We start from the raw sequence: 21,035 nt of genomic DNA, 5'->3' as shown, positions 1-21,035 counted from the left end.
TATCTCTCCCTTCTTTATCCTTTATCCCTAAGTTCACAACTAATATCCTAAAATAATCCTTTTCCTCTTTCAATCCTATCTCCCTCCTACCTGCTCTCTCCACACCTACATACATGATTTCTGACTTTTCCATGTTTATTTTCGCCCCTGATGCCCTGCCATACAACTCTACACTACCTAAAACCTCAACTACACTTTCCCTGTCCCTAACTGTAACTGTCGTGTCATCCGCATACTGAAATAATAAACTAACCCGCCCCTCTGGTAACTCTATCCCCCTGATCCTATCATTCTGCATTAGTAGTGCCGCTAGCGGCTCTGCCGACAAGGAGTACAGCAGTGCCGACAGCGGACAGCCTTGCCTAACCGACCTTTCCAGTCTAAATGCGTCTGTGACTATCCCATTGATTTTAACGCAGCTCACTGCCCTGTCGTACATCCTCTTTATCCATCCTACCAACCTGTGCCCAAAACCAAATTTATCTAACACTCTATATAAATAATCATGATCCACCCTATCAAATGCTTTGTTCAAATCTAAACGTACAACTATCCCCCCTTTATCTCTCTTCATATATTCTATTATGTCCCTAATACTGCTAATTGTGTCTGCTATGTCCCTACCTGGTATACTATATGCCTGTGTGCTTCCCACCACCTTCCCTATTACCTGCTTGACCCTGTTGGCTAACACCCTTGCTAAAACTTTATAATCACCATTCAACATACTAAGTGGCCTGTAATTCTGTAGCTTAACCCTACTCCCTTTCTTGTGTATCACCGTTACTAACCCTGTCGACATGCTCAGCGGCATCTCGCCCTTCTCCTCTATCCATCTAAATAACCTCTCTAGCACTGGCACTAACTCCTCCCTAAACTCAAAATAAAATTCACCAATTAACCCATCTATCCCTGGACTCTTATTTCTCCCTAATGCCCCGTTTACACCATCCCGCTAATGGCCGCTAATGGCCGATGGACCACCGATGTGGAAGTCGGGGTGATTCGGGTGACATCGGGCTAAAAATGTATGATCGGGTCAATTTATCGGGGTAGCATTTACACATACCCGATGTTATAACGATAACATAACGATTTATGCCAGGGAAGACACCCGAAGTGCGTTTGGCGTCATTTGACGTCATTTCGAATGACGCCAAACACGTCAAATGACGCGTTTGGCGTCATTTCTGGAGAAGGCAAAGGGGAGACTGGTTTAGACTGATATTTATTTATATATTTATTTATATTACAATAGCGATTTTATAATAATAGAACGCCGGTTCTAAATGGGCGAAGTACCCTGTAATTATAAAAGTAGGACATCCATCCATCACCCCCTATTTATACCCAAGTGGCAGATTGAGGGTCTTCCTTAACACAATCTGTTTACTCACAATCGTTATTTGTCTAGGGTTCTCGAGGGTCTTTCGTGTGTTGAAGTTGCCGATATAAAGACGATAAAAGACGATAAAGCGCGGAAGATTAACGAATATAGCCGATGTACTGCAGGAAAACTCCCGAACGACTTGCGATGTCTTACGTTATACTCCCGTTCTATTCCCGATTATAGCCGATTAGCCCATAAAAACACCTGGTAGCCGATTCTACCCCGATAGACCCAAAATTAACAAACATGTTCGTTCTTTGCCGATGTTGCCCGTTGTTGCCCGATCATTGAGCATTTCTTCCCGTTTCTTCCCGTTGTCTAACGATGTTCCCGGGAAGAGTAACGGTGTTTCCCGATGCAACCACACTATTTCCCGATGTTATAACGATAGCTGCTGATTTAGCCATCGGGCACCATCGGGGCCCACTATCGGGTAGGTGTAAACAGGGCATAACCCTCCTATCGCTTCATTTATTTCACCCGTCCCTATTCCTGTCTCACACATCTCCCTATCATCATCGCTCAACCTGGCTTTCACACTAACCAACACCTGCCTCATACTCTCCTCAACCACTTCTTCTTTCCTAAATAAATCCCTATAAAAATCTTCTACTCTTTCAGCTATCCCTACAAAATCAGTAATCATCTCCCCTTCCTTTCCTTCCACCTTTTCTAAATAATTCTTCTTCTGCTTCGTCTTTTCTAATCCTAAAAAGAATCCTGTACATTTCTCTCCCTCAATCACATATCTGGCCCTGCTTCTGACTATTGCACCCATACACCTCCTCTGTTCTATCTCCTTCAGTTCATCCTTAATTCTAATATACTTCCCCAAATCATAGCCTACCACCTCATCCGCTCTCTTTGCCTCTCTAGCTAAATCTCCCTTTAACCTCCTCTCTCTCTCTCTCTCTCTGTGTCATATTCCTGCCTCTACTATAACCCATACTCAATTCCTTTATCTCTCCTTTGAAACTCTCCCACCACCTCCCAATGTCCTCCTCATACATTCTCTCATTCTTCCTCCTCAATATACATTCTCTCACTTTCCTTTTGTACTTTTCTTCTCTCAGCAACTCACCATTCATACACCACACGCCTCCCCCTCTCCTCTCAAACCCCTGACCTAAATTAAACCCTAACACCATGTGATCACTGAGCGCAGTAACCTTATACTCAATTCTCCCTATCCTACCTGCAATGCCGTTTGTACTCGAGACTAAATCTATCCTACTCTGTTTTAAAACTCCTCTCACCACTTGCCTCCTTGAAAAAACCCTCCCCTCTGGATTCCTTTCCCTCCACACATCTATTAAACCATTGTCTCTCATAACCTCCTCCAACACACCTCTTGACACGTCATTCCTGAAACACATACTTGCAGACGCATCCAACCTCCCACACCACATGTTAAAGTCACCCACCACCAAACAGTTTTCCACACACATTCCCCCCAATCCCTCAAAAAAAACCCTCCTCTCCTTCACCTCATTCGGCGCATACACATTCAACAATCGACATATTTTACCCAAGTACTCAAAAGTAATTCCTATCACCCTCCCATCACCATCATCCACACACTTCGTCACTTTCTCAACCACTCCCCTTTTCACTAAAATTGCTACCCCTCTTGATTTAACACCACCATTATTCACATACATGTCCCCCATCCATTCTCTCTCAACCACCCTCATAACCTCCTCATCCCAATGTGTCTCTTGTAAACATATTATGTCTGCCTCACACACCATCAAGGTTTGCTGCCTCCTGTTCCTGTCCCTTAGCCCATTAGCGTTAAAAGAAGTTATCCTGATCATTAAAAGTATAAATGAGAAGAGATTCCACACGTTATATTATTAATTTGCACTTTTTTTCCCCTTATCTTCTCTCTCCTTCCTACCCGATGGTCTTTTCCTATTTCCACCCACCACCTCCATGTTTTCCTCCCCACTATCCGAAGCCACCCACTTCCTACTTTCTGTTATATCAGCAGCCCTCCACCCAAACTTAATCCCGCTTGCCACCGACCTTCCTCCTCCCTGTCCCACCACAGTCATTCCACTCTTTCCCACGTTCTTCTCCCCTCCTTTCGCTCCCTCACCCGCGCTGCTCCGCTCCTCTCGCTCGTCCGTCCCCCTCACCGCACTGTTCGCGCTGCAGCCGTTCTCCCTTTCCATCTCTCCTCCCGTCTCCGTTGTCTCTTCCGCTGCGCTCACGTCCTCTACCATTCCTTCCTGCTCCTCGTCCTCCTGCTCTCCTTCCCCGCCGACTCCCACGCCACTTCCTTCCGCTTCAGTCGCCTAAGCTCCGCTACCACCTTCTCCTCCCGGTCGCTCCTCCTCCTCGCCGACGTCCGTCTCCCGCCTCCCGCCTTCTCCTCCTTGTCGCCTCTGTTCCGCGTCTGTGCCACACTCTCTTGCGTAGTGCCCCTGTCCATGGCACCTGTGGCATTTAAACTCCGGACAGTCCCTCAGAATGTGCCCCGGTTGGATACACATCCTACATACCTTCTCCTGCCTGTCGTGGATCACCCGGAAGTACTGGGGACCCGTAGCTGTGCTGAACTGCGTCGAATACGGCAACGACCTAACCAAGTCATTAAACTTCACCTTCAGAAACCTGGTCCCGTCTGCAATGTTAGTGCCAGGCCACATTCTCCTTTTGATCGGTGAGGCAGCAGAGACCCCCCACCCCTGTAGCTTCAGAATGACATCCTTGTCCGTGGTGTACGCCGGAAGCTCCAAGAACGACACCACCGTTTCGTCACTGGTAAGCTCCTTTGCAACTATACTAACCCCTCTTATTTTGAAACCGTCCATTAGTTTATTCTTCCCGCTGAGATGTCCCATTGTCAATTCATACCTTTTCAAACCAGTTTTACGGCACGCCATCAACTCCCCGCACACCTCTCTCGTCACTCTCATAAACTCCATTACCGTTACTGGATCTTCCCCGATCAGTTCCACACTCACGGTCAGTTCTTTGTCGTATCTAATCTCTTTATCACCAGCCTCTCCTCCCCTCTGGTCTATCTTTCCGCAGTCTACTTCATCCGAGCCTTTCCCGTTTCCATGATCCGTTCCCATTATGTCCGTCTGCATAATAATCCTTCCCCAAAACAATGGGAGAACTATGTTCCCCCCAAACAGTACCTCACTATTTGGGGGAGATGTATCAAGAAAAATCAAAAAATAAAGCACTTAAACAAGCATAAAGGTAGCAACAAACACTCGCCTGCTCTCTGCTCACTTCCTGCTTCCTGCTCGCACACCTGACCGAGATCAGACGAGATCGGGCGTGCCTAAGGTGGTATGGCCGTAAGCAATTATAGACTTGAACATATTAGCTTTTATACAGGAGGAGGACGTAAGGAGTGAGAGCGCTGCCGTGGCCAGAGACGGGACTTGTACAGAAACAATGATTAGATCCATGATGAAAAAAAGAATACGTTATTCCAGACTCAGAGTTACATATTTGAACGCAATGCATTACACTGCTTGGGCGTCATCGTTTGCGTGATCTTTTGAAGAAACGTAGCGTTGCAAAACCTGGGATGGACTAAGGTGGACCGCCGTCATTGCAGCTCTCTTCTGCTCCCTGCTAGCAGCGTCACTACACTGTCCACATGTTTCACAAATAGAGTTTGAGGAGACGTCGTCAGAGTCTGTATGTTGCTTAAATTCTCCAAAACAGTGGGCGCTAAAGATCAGCGCACGGTAGGCCATTGCATCCAATGAGCTCGAGTTGAAAAAGTATAGTGCTTACAGCACCTGGTATTCCCAGGCGGTCACCCATCCAAGTACTAAACAGGCCCGACCCTGCTTAGCTTCCGAGATCAGACGAGATCGAGCATGCCTAAGTTGGTATGGCCGTAAGCAATTGTAGACTTGACCATATTAGCTTTTATACAGGAGGAGGACCTAAGGAGTGAGAGCGCTGCCGTGGCCAGAGACGGGACTTGTACAGAAACAATGATTAGATCCATAATGAATGAATGAATACGTTATTCCAGACTCAGAGTTACATATTTGAACGCAATGCATTACACTGCTTGGGCGTCATCGTTTGCGTTATCTTTTGAAGAAACGTAGCGTTGCAAAACCTGGGATGGACTAAGGTGGTCCGCCGTCATTGCAGCTCTCTGCTACGTCACTACACTGTCCACATGTTTCACAAACAGAGTTTGAGGAGACGTCGTCAGAGTCTGTATGTTGCTTAAATTCTCCAAAACAGTGGGCGCTAAAGATCAGCGCATGGTAGGCCATTGCATCCAATGAGCTCGAGTTGAAAAAGTATATTGCTTACAGCACCTGGTATTCCCAGTCGGTCACCCATCCAAGTACTAACCAGGCCCAACCCTGCTTAGCTTCCGAGATCAGACGAGAGCGGCCGTGCCTAAGGTGGTAAGGCCGTAAGCAATTAAAGACTTGACCATATTAGCTTTTATACAGGAGGAGGACGTAAGGAGTGAGAGCGCTGCCGTGGCCAGAGACGGGACTTGTACAGAAACAATGATTAGATCCATGATGAAAGAAAGAATACGTTATTCCAGACTCAGAGTTACATATTTGAACGCAATGCATTACACTGCTTGGGCGTCATCGTTTGCGTGATCTTTTGAAGAAACGTAGCGTTGCAAAACCTGGGATGGACTAAGGTGGACCGCCGTCATTGCAGCTCTCTGCTACGTCACTACACTGTCCACATGTTTCACAGATAGAGTTTGAGGAGACGTCGTCAGAGTCTGTATGTTGCTTAAATTCTCCAAAACAGTGGGCGCTAAAGATCAGCGCACGGTAGGCCATTGCATCCAATGAGCTCGAGTTGAAAAAGTATAATGCTTACAGCACCTGGTATTCCCAGGCGGTCACCCATCCAAGTACTAACCAGGCCCGACCCTGCTTAGCTTCCGAGATCAGACGAGATCAGGCGTGCCTAAGGTGGTAAGACCGTAAGCAATTATAGACTTGACCATATTAGCTTTTATACAGGAGGAGGACGTAAGGAGTGAGAGCGCTGCCGTGGCCAGAGACGGGACTTGTACAGAAACAATGATTAGATCCATGATGAAAGAAAGAATACGTTATTCCAGACTCAGAGTTACATATTTGAACGCAATGCATTACACTGCTTGGGCGTCATCGTTTGCGTGATCTTTTGAAGAAACGTAGCGTTGCAAAACCTGGGATGGACTAAGGTGGTCCGCCGTCATTGCAGCTCTCTGCTACGTCACTACACTGTCCACATGTTTCACAAATAGAGTTTGAGGAGACGTCGTCAGAGTCTGTATGTTGCTTAAATTCTCCAAAACAGTGGGCGCTAAAGATCAGCGCACGGTAGGCCATTGCATCCAATGAGCTCGAGTTGAAAAAGAATAATGCTTACAGCACCTGGCATTCCCAGGCGGTCACCCATCCAAGTACTAACCAGGCCCGACCCTGCTTAGCTTCCGAGATCAGACGAGATCGGGCGTGCCTAAGGTGGTATGGCCGTAAGCAATTATAGACTTGACCATATTAGCTTTTATACAGGAGGAGGACGTAAGGAGTGAGAGCGCTGCCGTGGCCAGAGACGGGACTAGTACAGAAACAATGATTAGATCCATAATGAATGAATGAATACGTTATTCCAGACTCAGAGTTACATATTTGAACGCAATGCATTACACTGCTTGGGCGTCATCGTTTGCGTGATCTTTTGAAGAAACGTAGCGTTGCAAAACCTGGGATGGACTAAGGTGGACCGCCGTCATTGCAGCTCTCTGCTACGTCACTACACTGTCCACATGTTTCACAAATAGAGTTTGAGGAGACGTCGTCAGAGTCTGTATGTTTCTTAAATTCTCCAAAACAGTGGGCGCTAAAGATCAGCGCACGGTAGGCCATTGCATCCAATGAGCTCGAGTTAAAAAAGTATAATGCTTACAGCACCTGGTATTCCCAGGCGGTCACCCATCCAAGTACTAACCAGGCCCGACCCTGCTTAGCTTCCGAGATCAGACGAGATCGGGCGTGCCTAAGGTGGTATGGCCGTAAGCAATTATAGACTTGACCATATTAGCTTTTATACAGGAGGAGGACGTAAGGAGTGAGAGCGCTGCCGTGGCCAGAGACGGGACTAGTACAGAAACAATGATTAGATCCATAATGAATGAATGAATACGTTATTCCAGAGTCAGAGTTACATATTTGAACGCAATGCATTTCACTGCTTGGGCGTCATCGTTTGCGTGATCTTTTGAAGAAACGTAGCGTTGCAAAACCTGGGATGGACTAAGGTGGACCGCCGTCATTGCAGCTCTCTGCTACATCACTACACTGTCCACATATTTCACAAATAGAGTTTGAGGAGACGTCGTCAGAGTCTGTATGTTGCTTAAATTCTCCAAAACAGTGGGCGCTAAAGATCAGCGCACGGTAGGCCATTGCATCCAATGAGCTCGAGTTGAAAAAGTATATTGCTTACAGCACCTGGTATTCCCAGGCGGTCACCCATCCAAGTACTAACCAGGCCCGACCCTGCTTAGCTTCCGAGATCAGACGAGAGCGGGCGTGCCTAAGGTGGTAAGGCCGTAAGTAATTATAGACTTGACCATATTAGCTTTTATACAGGAGGAGGACGTAAGGAGTGAGAGCGCTGCCGTGGCCAGAGACGGGACGTGTACAGAAACAATGATTAGATCCATGATGAAAGAAAGAATACGTTATTCCAGACTCAGAGTTACATATTTGAACGCAATGCATTACACTGCTTGGGCGTCATCGTTTGCGTGATCTTTTGAAGAAACGTAGCGTTGCAAAACCTGGGATGGACTAGGTGGACCGCCGTCATTGCAGCTCTCTGCTACGTCACTGCACTGTCCACATGTTTCACAGATAGAGTTTGAGGAGACGTCGTCAGAGTCTGTATGTTGCTTAAATTCTCCAAAACAGTGGGCGCTAAAGATCAGCGCACGGTAGGCCATTGCATCCAATGAGCTCGAGTTGAAAAAGTATAATGCTTACAGCACCTGGTATTCCCAGGCGGTCACCCATCCAAGTACTAACCAGGCCCGACCCTGCTTAGCTTCCGAGATCAGACGAGATCGGACGTGCCTAAGGTGGTAAGACCGTAGGCAATTATAGACTTGACCATATTAGCTTTTATACAGGAGGAGGACGTAAGGAGTGAGAGCGCTGCCGTGGCCAGAGACGGGACTTGTACAGAAACAATGATTAGATCCATGATGAAAGAAAGAATACGTTATTCCAGACTCAGAGTTACATATTTGAACGCAATGCATTACACTGCTTGGGCGTCATCGTTTGCGTGATCTTTTGAAGAAACGTAGCGTTGCAAAACCTGGGATGGACTAAGGTGGACCGCCGTCATTGCAGCTCTCTTCTGCTCCCTGCTAGCAGCGTCACTACACTGTCCACATGTTTCACAAATAGAGTTTGAGGAGACGTCGTCAGAGTCTGTATGTTGCTTAAATTCTCCAAAACAGTGGGCGCTAAAGATCAGCGCACGGTAGGCCATTGCATCCAATGAGCTCGAGTTGAAAAAGTATATTGCTTACAGCACCTGGTATTCCCAGGCAGTCACCCATCCAAGTACTAAACAAGCCCGACCCTGCTTAGCTTCCGAGATCAGACGAGATCGAGCATGCCTAAGTTGGTATGGCCGTAAGCAATTGTAGACTTGACCATATTAGCTTTTATACAGGAGGAGGACGTAAGGAGTGAGAGCGCTGCCGTGGCCAGAGACGGGACTTGTACAGAAACAATGATTAGATCCATAATGAATGAATGAATACGTTATTCCAGACTCAGAGTTACATATTTGAACGCAATGCATTACACTGCTTGGGCGTCATCGTTTGCGTGATCTTTTGAAGAAACGTAGCGTTGCAAAACCTGGGATGGACTAAGGTGGTCCGCCGTCATTGCAGCTCTCTGCTACGTCACTATACTGTCCACATGTTTCACAAATAGAGTTTGAGGAGACGTCGTCAGAGTCTGTATGTTGCTTAAATTCTCCAAAACAGTGGGCGCTAAAGATCAGCGCACGGTAGGCCATTGCATCCAATGAGCTCGAGTTGAAAAGGTATATTGCTTACAGCACCTGGTATTCCCAGGGGGTCACCCATCCAAGTACTAACCAGGCCCGACCCTGCTTAGCTTCCGAGATCAGACGAGATCGGGCGTGCCTTCTCCTCATAATGGGCTAAATTCCTCCTGAGCTTGACAGCATACCTTGCGTGACTTAAAACATAATTTAACAGATTAACATTACAACCTTCCACCTTACTTATCACCCCAAACAGCCACAACTCTCTCCATTCCATTCTCTCCACAAACCCTCCTCCCCAACATCTGTTTATTAATCCTTTAATTTTCACAAAGTATCCCTCCAACTCACAACATTCAACAAACTCATGCATACACTTTTCCACCCCCACTCCGCACACATCACATTCCTTCCTCACATTCACATCAAACCTACTGATTATTAAATTGTTAAACACCCTGTTGTGCCGCAAAAGGAAATCAAAATCTTCACATTCAATACAGTTCCATTTCATTCCTCCATATTCCCCCTACATCCATATCAATCAACACTCTAACCCATACTTTCTCTGCAGCCGGTCTCCTCACTTCTTTCCCTCTTAAACATCTATACATGACTCTCGTTTTCAAACTCTTCAGAGTCACCCTCCTTTCTCCTTCCCCCACATACATTTCTATCTCTCCTTCTCCATTCACCACAGCCTCTCTCTCAATCATCCCAACCCATTCTCTCGGCATACCCTCCTTGATCCTTTCCAACACTCCCTGTGCCGTACCCAACCATATTTCATCCCCTCTTTCCCTCACCTCGTCGACCATTACCTGTGCCCTCATGAACCCAGGTACATACTCATAAACTAAATCCTTCACCTTCCTAACCCCTGCTCTCCAAATCAACCTGTTATAAATTGTGTTCCCTTCAAATGTTATTTTTGGATTTAAAAACACTGGTTGCTCCCATACCTGCTTAACATCCTTACACTCATACTTCACACATTTCACAAACTCTCCCCACGCTCCCAACACCTCCTTATAAAACTCAGACAATCCACTCAACATACCTTTCTTTAGTTCCATATACACTCCACTCTCTCCACACCCACCGCATTTATTAATTGCTTCCCTTAAAAACACCTTCCATATATGATCCCTCTTGTCCTTTAGATATCTCACCACCATTTTCACCCTAAGTGCTTTCTTTCTCCTTTCTAAATTAATCAATTTTAACCCACCATCCTAATACTCGTTTTCCATCACCTCCCTGGCTATCCTAACTCCCTTCCCACCCCACACAAACTCACTCACCATTCTCTCCACCTCCTTCAAAACTCTATCAGGCACATCCAACACATTCATTGCATACACAAGCTTGCTCATTACCAGCGCATTCACAACTGTCACCTTCCCCTTCAGCTTCAACCCTCTAAGTTTCCAAAACCTTAACGTCTTCCTAATACCATTCATTATCCCTTCAAACTGCATATCTCTCCCTTCTTTATCCTTTATCCCTAAGTTCACACCTAATATCCTAAAATAATCCTTTTCCTCTTTCAATCCTATCTCCCTCCTACCTGCTCTCTCCACACCTACATACATGATTTCTGACTTTTCCATGTTTATTTTCGCCCCTGATGCCCTGCCATACAACTCTACCTAAAACCTCAACTACACTTTCCCTGTCCCTAACTGTAACTGTCGTGTCATCCGCATACTGAAATAATAAACTAACCCGCCTCTCTGGTAACTCTATCCCCCTGATCCTATCATTCTGCATTAGTAGTGCCGCTAGCGGCTCTGCCGACAAGGAGTACAGCAGTGCCGACAGCAGACAGCCTTGCCTAACCGACCTTTCCAGTCTAAATGCGTCTGTGACTATCCCATTGATTTTAACGCAGCTCACTGCCCTGTCGTACATCCTCTTTATCCATCCTACCAACCTGTGCCCAAAACCAAATTTATCTAACACTCTATATAAATAATCATGATCCACCCTATCAAATGCTTTGTTCAAATCTAAACTTACAACTATCCCCCCTTTATCTCTCTTCATATATTCTATTATGTCCCTAATACTGCTAATTGTGTCTGCTATGTCCCTACCTGGTATACTATATGCCTGTGTGCTTCCCACCACCTTCCCTATTACCTGCTTGACCCTGTTGGCTAACACCCTTGCTAAAACTTCATAATCACCATTCAACATACTAAGTGGCCTATAATTCTGTAGCTTAACCCTACTCCCTTTCTTGTGTATCACCGTTACTAACCCTGTCGACATGCTCAGCGGTATCTCGCCCTTCTCCTCTATCCATCTAAATAACCTCTCCAGCACTGGCACTAACTCCTCCCTAAACTCAACATAAAATTCACCAATTAACCCATCTATCCCTGGACTCTTATTTCTCCCTAACCCTCCTATCGCTTCATTTATTTCACCCGTCCCTATTCCTGTCTCACACATCTCCCTATCATCATCGCTCAACCTTGCTTTCACACTATCCAACACCTGCCTCATACTCTCCTCATCCACTTCTTCTTTCCTAAATAAATCCCTATAAAAATCTTCTACTCTTTCAGCTATCCCTACAAAATCAGTAATCATCTCCCCTTCCTTTCCTTCCACCTTTTCTAAATAATTCTTCTTCTGCTTCGTCTTTTCTAATCCTAAAAAGAATCCTGTACATTTCTCTCCCTCAATCACATATCTGGCCCTGCTTCTGACTATTGCACCCATACACCTCCTCTGTTCTATCTCCTTCAGTTCATCCTTAATTCTAATATACTTCCCCAAATCATAGCCTACCACCTCATCCGCTCTCTTTGCCTCTCTAGCTAAATCTCCCTTTAACCTCCTCTCTCTCTCTCTCTGTGTCATATTCCTGCCTCTACTATAACCCATACTCAATTCCTTTATCTCTCCTTTGAAACTCTCCCACCACCTCCCAATGTCCTCCTCATACATTCTCTCATTCTTCCTCCTCAAAATACATTCTCTCACTTTCCTTTTGTACTTTTCTTCTCTCAGCAACTCACCATTCATACACCACACGCCTCCCCCTCTCCTCTCAAACCCCTGACCTAAATTAAACCCTAACACCATGTGATCACTGAGCGCAGTAACCTTATACTCAATTCTCCCTATCCTACCTGCAATGCCGTTTGTACTCAAGACTAAATCTATCCTACTCTGTTTTAACACTCCTCTCACCACTTGCCTCCTTGAAAAAACCCTCCCCTCTGGATTCCTTTCTCTCCACACATCTATTAAACCATTCACACTCATAACCTCTTTCAACAACCCAGCTAGCATGTATATAGCGGACCACTGGTGGCGTTAGGACGGCAAGCCACCGGTGGTATGCCAACTGTGGCTCGACATCGGACCACTGACAGTTACAAAACACACATCGGGCCATCGGCGGACTTTGGTAGGTAATCCGCGATGGTGTGCGAGAACAGCTGCACTGTCAAGGCAGTGGCATGTCACCTTCGGACCGCTGGAGGCCCGCTACTGTTACCACTGAGTTAGTTCGCGCATTCAATACGGCGGCTTGCCACCCTCGGACCGCTGGAGGACCGCTAGACTCTACCCGTTTAATAACGGAAAATATATTTTCCGTTATATAACGGACGCCAGCATCAAGACTCGATCCAGACATAGAATGACTAGGTAAGTAAAACATCTCTTCTCCATATCTCCACTGTTTTAATTAAATATACCATCATTTTCACCTATACAGGTGCTGGTCATATTATTAGAATATCATGAAAAAGTTGATTTATTTCATTAATTCCATTTAGAAAGTCAAACCTGTAGAATGTATACATTCATTCCAAACAGACTGATACATTATAAGTGTTTTTTGCCAAAAAGAAGATGATTATAGCTGACAACCAATGAAAACCCTAAATTCAACATCTCAGAAAATTAGAATATGGTGAAAAGGTCAGATATTGAAGACACCTGGTGCCACACTCTAAATAGCTAACTAACTCAAAACACCTGGAAAAGCCTTTAAATGGTCTCTCGTTTTGATTCTGTATGACACACAATCATGGGGAAGACTGCTGACTTGACAACTGTCCAAAAGATGACCATTGATACTTTAAAGAAGGAGGGCAAGACACAAAAGGTCATTGCCAAAGAGGTTGGATGTTCCCAGAGCTCTGTGTCCAAGCACATTAATAGAGAGGCGAAGGGAAGAAAAAGATGTGGTAGAAAAGAGTGTACAAGCAAGAGGGATAAACGCGCCCTGGAGTGGATTGTCAAACAAAACCGATTCAAAAATGTGGGGGAGATCCACAAAGAGTGGACTGTAGCTGGAGTCAGTGCTTCAAGAAGCACCACACACCGACGTATGCAAGATATGGGCTTCAGCTGTCGCATTCCTCGTGTAAAGCCACTCTTGAATAAGAGACAACGTCAAAAGCGTCTCGCCTGGGCTCAAGACAAAAAGGACTGGACTGCTGCTGAGTGGTCCAAAGTTATGTTTTCAGATGAAAGTAAATTTTGTATCTCCTTTGGAAATCAAGGTCCCAGAGTCTGGAGGAAGACAGGAGAGGCACAGAATCCACGTTGCCTGAAGTCCAGTGTAAAATTTCCACAGTCAGTAATGGTCTGGGTTTCCATGTCATCTGCTGCTGTTGGTCCACTGTGTTTCCTGAGGTCCAGGGTCAATGCAGCAGTCTACCAGGAAGTTTTAGAACACTTTATGCTGCCTGCCGCGGACCAACTTTATGGAGGTGACGATTTCATTTTCCAACATGACTTGGCACCTGCACACAGTGCCAAATCTACCAGTACCTGGTTTAAGGACCATGGTATCCCTCTTCTTGATTGGCCTGCAAACTCACCTGACCTTAACCCCATAGAAAACCTATTGGGTATTGTGAAGCGGAAGATGCGAGATGCCAGACCCAACAATGCTGAAGAGCTGAAGGCCACTATTAAAGCAACCTGGGCTCTCATAACACCTGAGGAGTGCAACAGACTGGTCGACTCCATGCCACGCCGTATTGCTGCAGCAATTCAGGCAAAAGGAGCTGCAACTAAGTATTGATTGCCATACATGCTGAAACTTTCCATGTTCATACTTTTCAGTTGGCCCACATTTCTAAAAAATCATTTTTTGTACTAGTCGTAACTAATATTCTAATTTTCTGAGATACTGAATTTGGGATTTTCAGTAATTGTCAGTACTAATCATCCAAATTAAAAGAAATAAACATTTCAAATATATCACTCTGTGTGTAATGAATTGATATAATATGTAAGTTTCACGTTCTGAATATAATTACTGAAATAAATCAACTTTTTCATGATATTCTAATAATTTGACCAGCACCTGTATATATAAAAAAAAAATGTAGCCTATTTAGACCGTGTCTAAATAGTCTGTTTCCAAAATGGACCGCTGGAGGCCCGCTACTGTTACCACTGAGTTAGTATCAACCCTTGCGCATTCAATGTGCGCGAGGGTGGCGGCTTGCCACCCTCGGACCGCTGGAGGACCGCTAGACTCTACCCGTTTAATAACGGAAAATATATTTTCCGTTATATAACGGACGCCAGCATCAAGACTCGATGCAGACATAGAATGACTAGGTAAGTAAGACATCTCTTCTCCATATCTCCACTGTTTTAATTAAATATACCATCATTTTCATATATATATATATATAAAAAAAATGTAGCCTATTTAGACCGTTAGTCTGTTTCCAAAATGTTGCCTTTTTGTTGTGTGGCATCAACAACATACCGGTAGGGTAGGCCTACTGGCTTGTAGAGTTACCGTTACCTCAATCGTTTGACTAATAAATTAGGCCAGTAGGATAAACAAAGATCGTCTCGTATATAAGTGGCTGCGCTGGAATATTTTACTCACACATGATAAATGTAAACAAACAAACAAAACCAATTTGTTTTTTTTTGTTTGTAACGGTTAGCAACGATGCTATCGCGAAATGGGGTATTGATCGACAAGCAGTTTTAGATGTCGTGGGTTGATGGGCAAAGACAAATCACAGTATGACTTTTTCGAAATTAAGACTACTGGGGCCGGTGTTGTGTCGAGATCTGTTTCCCCGTCGAGATGTGTTGCACCAACTGGGCGTAAGCCTGGTCGTAACTACGCCTGGTCGTAACTTGGCGTTCTAAGTCCAACCTAACCGTTACGCCTGTTGCACCAACTGGGCTTAACGTTCTTTTCACTAAGACCAGGCGTAAATCCTACGCCTGGTCAGGGGCAGGCGTAGAGTTGAAATTCCAGGCTGTTTCTATAGCAATTACATCCAATCCAATGCAACTGCTCAGTACGCTTCACTAAACTGCATTTCAAAGCACAGCCGGCGATATGATCAGTGTTCACAGATCGACTGCCTGTCGGGAAGATATCGCTGGCCGATTAGTCCGTTCTCAACTTATAATCAGTTGCGAATGTTGTTTTAACTATGTTTATATGTTTTATATAGGCCGACAAATTAAACAAATCTCTCCTACAGTCTCAAAACAACTCAAAAAGACAACTGTCAAAAAGAACCATTCCCGTCTAAATGCCTGCTCGTCGTAAACCAGACATTACAAATACATATTTTAATTATATTCATTTGCAGTGTTTTATTGTTAGGCATTAACACAATTGATGAATGACAATGAGTGAACGAATGAATTATTTATTTCGGTGTCCAACAGCATGTCAAGTAAAATAGTAAACAGCTGTTGTCACGAGATATCTTAGCAACGCGGTGATATGCGCATTCCATGGAACATTCACATGGCTAAGACCGGGCTAAGACCGGGCGTAGTTGAGACCAGTCGTAAGTCCCGTTGGTGCAACCGGCGTTAGTTCCATTCTAACGCCAGGTCGTAACTAAGACCTACTTAGCAGTTACGACCAGGCTTAGTTACGCACAGTTGGTGCAACCGGCCCCTGGGGTTTATGGATGGCGTATGAGGTTTAACACAGGTCCTGTCACCAAAAAATGGTTAATTACAGCTCCGTTTTAGTTTCACCAATTCTGGTAGGCCACCCTCTCTCGAACAAGCCTCGGCTGTTATCATACCCATAGTGCTAGCCCAACACGTTTCTGTTTTGTGTGTGTGCGTGTGTGTGTGTGTGTGTGTGTGTGTGTGTGTGTGTGTGTGTGTGAGAGAGTGAGTTGATGCAGCCGTCTCTTGTGAAGAACAGATAGTGATGTGTTTTTTCTCTCTCTCTTTATAGGTGACCAACAACAGTCTGTAGGCATACACTGTAAGGTAATTTAGGAATTTAATTTAATAGGCAACACTCGTGGCACAATGTCCAGTTACTGGAGCAAACGTAGAAGAATAGCTAGAGGGGTGGAAATGGATTTACAGAGCCTCGCTTCCTCTTCAGCAAAGTGTGGGGGGGAAGGGGTATATGAAGTGACTGAGGGTAGTGGGGACTATGTCCTACCAGGACAAAGCAGGACAACAGTGTGTGAGCTGGCCCTTTCAGGACAGAGTAGCACTACAGTGTGTGAGCAGGCCCATGACAATGATGATGATAGTGATGGTGCATTGAGTGATGACGATGATGATGATGATGATGATAATGATGATCATCATCATGACAGCGACGACACACAAAGTCAGTTAGCACAGAGGGCAGATAGGAGAAGGATCAGCCATGCTGCGTTAGGGGATCTACTATCCATTCTGTCTGGCAAATTTCATGGGTTGCCAAAAGACCCAAGAACATTACTGAAAACAAAAAACACTCATGATGTTAAAAGTGTTTCAGGTGGTACTTACTCTCATTTCGGTTTTAATGACGCCATTTCGTCTCATCTTTCCAAAAACAACAATCCTTTGCCTTTAACAATACAAGTGAACATTGATGGCCTGCCCCTCTACAAAAGTTCAAATGCCCAGTTCTGGCCAATTTTAGGACTAATTGAGTGTTTCAAAAATCAGGTACAAACAAATAAGGATCCTTTTGTTATAGGAAATTACTTTGGAAATCACAAACCGACAACCCTTGACTTTCTGACAGACTGTTAAGGGGAGGCGGAGGTGCAGGCAGGCAGGTAGGACCCAAACGCAGACGGTATTGAGGGAAAACTGCACTTTATTCCGGCCTAAAGGCTAAGGCACAGGTATCGGGGAACTCGGGAGACAACTCGGAACTCGGGAGACAACAGGGAACTCGAAAGGGAACAAGGAACACAGAACACGCAGGACTACAACCAACACTAACCACAGCAAACCACACACAAACCACAATGACAGCACACCGAACAAAGGAAAGACGAGGGCTTAAATAACAAACACAACGAGGAACAGCTGAGACACATTAGGGTAGAGGGCGGGTCCCCTTAAGAGGAAGGCCAGGTAGAGGGCGGGTCCCCTCAGGAGGAAGGCCAGGTAGAGGGCGGGTCCCCTCAGGAGGCAGGCCAGGTAGAGGGCGGGTCCCCTCAGGAGGCAGGCCAGGTAGAGGGCGGGTCCCCTCAGGAGGCAGGCCAGGTAGAGGGCGGGTCCCCTCAGGAGGACAGGGTAGAGGGCGGGTCCCCTCTTGTAGAAGGCCAGGCAGAGGGCGGGTCCCCTCAGGAGGCAGGCCAGGTAGAGGGCGGGTCCCCTCAGGAGGCAGGCCAGGTAGAGGGCGGGTCCCCTCTGGTGGACAGGGTAGAGGGCGGGTCCCCTCTTGTAGAAGGCCAGGCAGAGGGCGGGTCCCCTCTGGTAGAAGCGGAGGCCGGTCCCCCTCTGGAAGGAGCAGGGGGCGGGCCCCCTCAGGCAGGAGCGGAGGGCGGACCACCTCAAGCAGGCGAAGAGGCCGGTCCCCCTCTGGAAGGCGAGGAGCGGGCTCAGGAACCGGACAGGGCTCGGGGACCGGAGTCAGTGCGGGAGCTGGAGTGCCAGGAGGAACCGGGTGGTACCCCAAACTCTCCCAGCGATCTATTGCCTTCATAATAAATAAATCCTCCCACTCACGGCTAACTTGATCGTCCGCTGGGTCCATTGTCTTATTTATTTTGGCTATCAAATCCTCCAACTTACGGTCAAATTGCGCGTCCGCTGGGTCCCATCGTGACGGTGCTGTCATTCTGTTAAGGGGAGGCGGAGGTGCAGGCAGGCAGGTAGGACCCAAACGCAGACGGTATTGAGGGAAAACGGCACTTTATTCCGGCCTAAAGGCTAAGGCACAGGTATCGGGGAACTCGGGAGACAACTCGGAACTCGGGAGACAACAGGGAACTCGAAAGGGAACAAGGAACACAGAACACGCAGGACTACAACCAACACTAACCACAGCAAACCACACACAAACCACAATGACAGCACACCGAACAAAGGAAAGACGAGGGCTTAAATAACAAACACAACGAGGAACAGCTGAGACACATTAGGGGAGGGAACAGTAATCAACACAGGAGGGAAAAACACAGGGAGACACCCACACCCTGACACAGACTTTGTTAGTGACGTACGTCTTCTGGAGAGAGATGGTTTCTGTTACCAGGGTGCCTCTGTTTCAGTCGCCCTGTCTGCAGTAGTTTGTGATGCACCTGCACGCGCGTTTGTCAGAAGTTCAAAGGGTCACACAGGATTTTTTTGCTGTCACAAATGCCATCTAAAGGGAGTAACCTATCAGGGTAGGATGACATTTCCACAATTTGATGCACCTGCTCGACTAGACAGTGATAATTTGGAGGAATTAAATGATGATCAGCATTTCACTGGATTTAGTCCATTCAGCCTTCTGTCCGTAGGAATGGTCACACAGTTTCCCCATGACTACATGCATGTGGTTTGCTTAGGGGTAGTGCGGAAACTGTTGTACTTCTGGATGAAAAAACCATTACACACTCGCATAGGTACACCTGCTGTAAAAGAGGTGTCAACTGAACTCTTGCGCTATCGTTCCCATCTTCCAAGCGAGTTCAACCGTAAGCCCCGACCTCTGTCCGAATTTGAGAGATGGAAAGCTACTGAGTTTCGCTCATTCCTACTATATACTGGGCCAGCATGCTTAAAGGGTAGAGTGCCGACACCAATTTATGACAACTTTATGTTGCTGTCTGTGGCCATGACCATCTTACTTAGTGTCACCTTAGTGGGAGATAAGGCAGACTTTGCCCACACCCTACTCTTGGCATTTGTAAAGCACTGCAGCGAAGTCTATGGTAGGGAGTACGTTGGGTACAACATGCATGCATTAGTTCACCTTAGTGCAGAAACAGAGAAGTATGGAGTGTTAGACAACGTATCATGCTTCCCATTTGAGAACTTCCTTGGGCAACTAAAACACATGATCAGAAAGCCAAACAAGCCCCTAGAACAGGTCATCCGCCGCTTGTCTGAGAGGAGCTTTAAGTCCAGCGAGTGTGTTACTAGTGTGACGTCCAGTCTATCCATCAAGCATTTCAGTGGCCCTGTACCACCTCACATTAGTGCAATCAAGCAGTTCAAAAAAAATGACTGTTCAGGGGGCCGTCATCCAGGTTTCAGCCAGTGACCGTTGTGTGGAGCTAGCTGGGGGAAGGATAGTGGTAATTGACAACATCGTAGTTGACAACAAGGCAGACGTCCACATAGTGTTTAGGCCATTCACAAAGCTCTGCAACCTCTTCCACTATCCCCTTGAATCCTCTGAAGTTGGCATCTATCATCTATCTGCCCTGACACCCCAACTGCACCACACTCTAGCTGCCCACATAAAGAGGAAATATGTCCTGCTTCCAGTTAAGGATGATTTGCTGGGCTACCAATGGTACACCAGTAGGACTGCTGTTTTTGTATGTTTGCGTAAGTGTCACAGTTTTGTTCAGTTTTAACAGCTGATATGTTGTATCTGCCCATATCCTAAATCTGATGAATGGATTGAATGTTTTAGAAATTATAGTAGATCATTTTGTATTCACAAGTGTCCCAACTCATGTGGAATTGCTGTAGCAATTGTTATTATATTATTATATAGGTATTGAGCATTAACATGTCACTATTTCTCCCTTCAACAGACATACAAGATACATCATACAAGAAAATATATTTTTATTTTTTTATTTTATTTTATTTATTTTTATTATTAAGAAATGTATTTAGTTGCGTCCTTCCCGAGGAGGGGTTCATTTTTACTGTTCCCAACACATGGATTGCTTCCAATAATAAATGCTACTGGCCACCTTACACATCCAAAGAAAAAGTCAAGAAGGCTGCCTTAGCAAATGAATCCCCTGACCCCAGACATGGACCTTGTATCCAGTGGTCATACTTAAAGTTAAAGGTAGGATTTGTGTATATTTACACATCATAATGTAGTGTTTTGCTTTGGGAGAAAATGTTTCAGGTTAACTATTGTAATGCTGTTTGTTTGATTTTGTTGTTGTTTGATATAGAAACGTATAAAAAGGCCCACAATTTTTATATGAAGGCAAAAAAAGGAGAGTCATTGGATACCACCGATGATGATGTGAAAAGAAAAAGAAAGTAAGATCATCATAATTTTTCACAATGATGTGCAATATTATATTAAAAGGGAAGAAAATCTGGTACCACACGGATGTCTTTTTTAAATAATAATAATACTTCTTATTCGGTTGGTTATTTATAGAAAGGCGGAGTATGTGTTAACATGTGT

The 21,035-nt window shown here is 45.6% G+C and overlaps 6 non-coding genes and 3 pseudogenes across 6 annotated transcripts; all 9 read right to left on the bottom strand.

Moving 5' to 3' along the window:
* Nucleotides 1-5,148: 5,148 nt before the first annotated feature.
* On the bottom strand, nucleotides 5,149-5,267 carry LOC115548068 (5S ribosomal RNA). Its single transcript, XR_003977505.1, has one exon. It is a non-coding gene; the product is annotated as a 5S ribosomal RNA (ribosomal RNA).
* Nucleotides 5,268-5,688: 421 nt separating this feature from the next.
* Nucleotides 5,689-5,807, bottom strand: LOC115548074 (uncharacterized; annotated as a pseudogene).
* A 421-nt stretch (nucleotides 5,808-6,228) lies between these two features.
* LOC115548020 (5S ribosomal RNA) lies at nucleotides 6,229-6,347 on the bottom strand. The gene has a single exon (XR_003977467.1). It is a non-coding gene; the product is annotated as a 5S ribosomal RNA (ribosomal RNA).
* Nucleotides 6,348-6,768: 421 nt separating this feature from the next.
* LOC115548081 (5S ribosomal RNA) lies at nucleotides 6,769-6,887 on the bottom strand. The gene has a single exon (XR_003977509.1). It is a non-coding gene; the product is annotated as a 5S ribosomal RNA (ribosomal RNA).
* A 421-nt stretch (nucleotides 6,888-7,308) lies between these two features.
* LOC115548014 (5S ribosomal RNA) lies at nucleotides 7,309-7,427 on the bottom strand. The gene has a single exon (XR_003977461.1). It is a non-coding gene; the product is annotated as a 5S ribosomal RNA (ribosomal RNA).
* Nucleotides 7,428-7,848: 421 nt separating this feature from the next.
* LOC115548069 (5S ribosomal RNA) lies at nucleotides 7,849-7,967 on the bottom strand. Its single transcript, XR_003977506.1, has one exon. It is a non-coding gene; the product is annotated as a 5S ribosomal RNA (ribosomal RNA).
* A 420-nt stretch (nucleotides 7,968-8,387) lies between these two features.
* LOC115548067 (5S ribosomal RNA) lies at nucleotides 8,388-8,506 on the bottom strand. The gene has a single exon (XR_003977504.1). It is a non-coding gene; the product is annotated as a 5S ribosomal RNA (ribosomal RNA).
* A 435-nt stretch (nucleotides 8,507-8,941) lies between these two features.
* On the bottom strand, nucleotides 8,942-9,060 carry LOC115548075 (uncharacterized; annotated as a pseudogene).
* Nucleotides 9,061-9,481: 421 nt separating this feature from the next.
* Nucleotides 9,482-9,603, bottom strand: LOC115548079 (uncharacterized; annotated as a pseudogene).
* Nucleotides 9,604-21,035: the final 11,432 nt, after the last annotated feature.

The sequence above is a fragment of the Gadus morhua genome, chromosome 7 (assembly GCF_902167405.1).
Source record: "Gadus morhua chromosome 7, gadMor3.0, whole genome shotgun sequence".
In the NCBI taxonomy this organism is placed as follows: Eukaryota; Metazoa; Chordata; class Actinopteri; order Gadiformes; family Gadidae; genus Gadus; species Gadus morhua.
The sequence above is the reverse complement of the archived record's forward strand: the minus strand, read 5'-3'. Positions and strand labels throughout refer to the sequence as shown.